Source organism: Zingiber officinale, chromosome 3B (genome assembly GCF_018446385.1).
Source record: "Zingiber officinale cultivar Zhangliang chromosome 3B, Zo_v1.1, whole genome shotgun sequence".
Lineage (NCBI taxonomy): Eukaryota > Viridiplantae > Streptophyta > Magnoliopsida > Zingiberales > Zingiberaceae > Zingiber > Zingiber officinale.
Window position 1 is genome coordinate 85,293,427 of NC_055991.1, and position 4,347 is coordinate 85,297,773.

The 4,347-nt window shown below is 38.8% G+C and overlaps 1 pseudogene; it reads left to right on the forward strand.

Moving 5' to 3' along the window:
- The first annotated feature begins 842 nt into the window (after window positions 1–842).
- LOC121968822 lies at window positions 843–908 on the forward strand (annotated as a pseudogene).
- The last annotated feature ends 3,439 nt before the right edge of the window (window positions 909–4,347 follow it).

Genomic DNA, 4,347 nt, shown 5'->3' on the forward strand with positions numbered 1-4,347 from the left:
TCTAAAAATTCTATTCCACTACAATGCCCTATAAACCCAGGAGGTAGATCTGAAAACTTACTGACTACTGCATTATCATTACATTCCTCATCTAAAGAGTTCTCATCTTTATGCACATCAAGAAATCTACACTCAACCCTATTAAAATAATATAATTTGCCAAAGTCTTTGTTTTCATTGGCCCCCACTAGCCTTTGTGGAAAAGGAATTCTTAATGGGGGTCCTGAAAAGGAATGATCAATCTTTTCCTAAAATTTCCTTTGAGCTTGTGGTAGAGGTTCAACTTGTTTGTCTAGTGATGGTGTGAACAACCATTGAGGAAAAGGTACTTATGGCCTTTGGGCACTTTCTGGAGTAATGAAACTGAGATTTTTGTGGTCTTCTATTGTCTTCTCCTCAATTCTATATAAGTCTTTTTTTAGAAGTTCTTCATGATTCTTGTCACCTCTCAACTTAATATCATTACACTATTCACTAGACCTTGTCTGAGTAGGAGGGGGTCATGTTTGAACCATTTTGAAACTATACTATCAATCTTTGTCTCCAACTATTCGAACCCCTCATTCTGTGACTTGTGATTTTAAAAATTCTTGAATGGTTGAATTACATTTTGTTTGATAGACTCTTTTACCTTCATGGCTTGCACATTTGGAATTATCAGGAGAGAATCCATCAAACTATTATCTGACTATTCTTGGAGGTTCAATATCACTTGATCAATTAATGTATATGCTTCATCCACACTTTTGCTCATAAAAGAGCCTCCAGCTGATGAATCCAATAAAGATTTATTTGAGAAAGAAATCCCCATATAGAATATGTGCAATTGTAGCCACCTTTCTAAACCATGATGAGGGCACTGCCTTAGTAAACTTTTGAATCTCTCCCATGCTTCAAATAGTGATTCTCCATCTGCTTGAGAAAAATGCATTTCCTCATATACATTGTTCTACTTGAAAGGAAAAAATAATTTAGAAATTACTGCTCCAATTGTTCCCAATTTGTAATGCTTTGAGGATGGAGAGAATAAAACCAAGTCTTCAACCTATCCTTGATACTAAAAGGAAATGTATCAACCAAATGGCATCCGTTAAGATACCCTCACAATTTACCGTATCACAATGCTCCAAGAATATCTCAAGGTGCAGATATGGTCTTTTCGTTACTTCTCCTCCAAATTTGTGAACCCTGTATGATGTGGATGATACCTTCTCATCTTTCTTCTCCTCCTTGGATGTTGAGCACATGTCAATATCTAATTAGTCCTTCCCTTGGACCAATGAACCCTTCTCCTTGGGTTCCTCCACTCCTTGGAGTTGTGTAGTATCTTCATGGAGCGCAATCACCTTACTCCAAAGCTTATGAGCACTCTTGTACTCACCTACATTTAATACCACATTAGGAGGTAATAAATTAATTAAAATTCTAGTTACCTCCTAGTTTGCCTCTAATTGCTACCTTTGCTCCTCAGTCTAATAGCGAGGCCGGAGACGTTTTCCCTTCTTATCGGTTGGAGTCTTAAATAGCTCTTCCAATGTCATCAAATGGTTCCAATCCATTTAGAATCATGTCTCCAAGCACAACTTTCAATAGCCAAAGTCTTCACTCTCATATGGAGGTGAGATCGGGACGTCCCATCCGAGAGGTCCCTTCGACTCCATCTTCTTCTCTAGCGGTTGCTCCTTTGGCGATTAGTTGAACAAAGAGCGATCAACCTCTGATACCACTTGTTAGGACCTTGAAGCCACTAGGGGAGGGGGTGAATAGCTTGTCACCCAAATCGTCACTTCCTACGCTTATTAGTGTATAGCAAAAATACAAAACAAAACTAATAGAAAGCTAAACCTAGAGGCAATAACCAAGATAATCAAAACTCTAACACGTTTATGTAACGTGGTTCGGAAATCACTTAGTCATACTCCATGGATGTCCATAAGGTGGACGATCTCAATCCGTCAGTGGATGATTCCCCGAAGAACTTCCGGCTAGCTCGCATAGCTCCTTGTGGGTGGAGAAACCTCACCAGAACTCACACAAGAGCACTTAGAGACTCTAATTAGAGTTAACTACTACTAATTTTGTCAACCTTTTCCAAGCATCCCAAGCTCCATTAAATAGATCTCGGATGGAAACATCCAAGCAATGTTTCTACCACCAATCGACTGTCATACTTAACAGTCGACTGGCTTTCATGGATTTCGACCGTTACATGCTAACGACTCGATACCAGTCGATTGATGAAAACACCAGTCGACTGCTACAATAATGCTACAATAATGCTATAGTAATGCTACAGTAACATTGAAATTTTACCCTGAGTACAGTCTCTCATGCACTCGTCCTTTCCCGCGCAACTTAGACTTAGCCTTATACCTCCTCCAATAGTCTCACGTTCCTTGGATGCCTCCCTATCCTTCATGCCTTGATTTTTGGAGCTTCCATCAGTCTTATCATTGTTGTCAGGTCTTCCTTTGCCAAGAGACCGTGCCTCGTGGATTTCATCCATTGTCAAGTCATACTTGGACTTACGCTACCAAGACTACATGTTTGGACTTACACCACCAAGACTCTCCATTAGACTTTCCTCCTTTGCCAAGATCATACTTAGACTCTCCTTGTTGTACTTATATCCTGTACACTCACAATACATATCAAATACAACAATAAATATAACTTAAATATTTGCCCAAACATCAAAACCTAGGGTACCAAGATTGCTCCAACAAACTTCGCTACCACCAACCTTAAACTCCGTCTCTACCAAACATCCTGGTCCATTCTCTCTCCAATGAAGCTCTCTCTGTGGACCTCTCCACTAAATTGAACATCTTCGTCGAGATCTTTTTTTGGCACTCTTGTAATCCTTATCTTTATTTGGTTCGATCTTATTTTATAGGTTTTTACAAAATGAATAGAATTGAACGCACCATCTTTAAAGGTCTCCCACATTGTTTAATATTTTGCATCCTAGACCACTAGTGTCTCCTTTTCAAATGAAATTTTGATCACTTCCTCCTACAACAGGTTGGATTGCATTTTAGTTTTGACAATTGTTTGATTTAAGTACCAATGGATAGCTAGATAGATTGACTTTGATACCATAGGCAAAAGTCATGTTTTTTCCTTTATTTCATAGTATATGTGTAGTATTGAAAAGACACTAGAGGAGGGTGAATAGCATTCATCACTTTTTCAAAAATCATAAGAATAAGAAACAAAAAATAAATGATGGAAAGAAGCGCTAACACAAGTAGTTTTACCTAGTTCAGAGTCTTCAACGACTTATACTCCAAGGCTCATACTCGCTGAATACTTTCATTGGGCAATCACTATAAGCTCAAAAATATTACAAGAATTTAAGTACAATGTAATAAACTAAAATGTACCAACAACAAGTAGAGTCTAAGCTTTAGTATCGATTGTCGGAGCAGCCTTTCAATGTTGTGCAAAGCTTCTTGGAGCAGCGCGTGAGAATAAAAGTCAAAATAATTGATGTTGTGAAGCTTCTTGGAGTAGTGTGTGACAACAATGCCTTTATATAGGACCTCTCTGGGTGCCTAGAAATTAGAGTCACCCCCGAGCACCTAGAGTGTGCTGACATAGCTACACCTAATCAAAAGTTTATCCCTCAAACTTTATCTACCTCCGAGTGCCATCTGGGCGCTTGGACCACTAACGTGGGTTAGCCAACTAGTGAGCATCACCTTAGGCCATAGTCTAAGTGTCTATCCACTTATCCGAGCCCTCGAACCCTAGGACTCGTCCGAGCGCCTAGATATTCCTTTTCCAGTAATTGATTTTCTACAACACAAGGTTAGCACAACAAGCAATAATATGTAAAGTGGAGTAATTTTTTATAGTCTCCAGACTGTCCAGCCCTGATTTTGAGTTTTACTGAAACTCTAAGTCGGACCAACACATATTGTTCCCTCAATCAGAAATGCATCCTCATTGGATCTCTCCTCCAGTTGTTTACCTCTACTTACCATTTGTGAACTTAGTTGATCTTGATCTCTTGACCCACTAGGTCTTCTTGCTATATGCTCCACCTGGACTTCAGTCAATCATTTGGTTCTCCCTGACTCAACTGGACTTCATGCCAATTGTCTAGTCTTCTCTGACTCAACTAGACTTCTTTCTAATTGTCTGGTCCTCCTGACTTGACTGGACTTCAGCTTGGTGTTTGGTCCCTATATTAAGTCTTTCAGTCCTGCACACTTGATAATAAGATTAGACAACACAACTTCTAACTTAATCTATTTATCATTCATTAAAGCTTGAGTTAGATCATTAATGCTAACTACACCAACAATATGATCTCATGATATTTATTTTTTGTTTAATAAA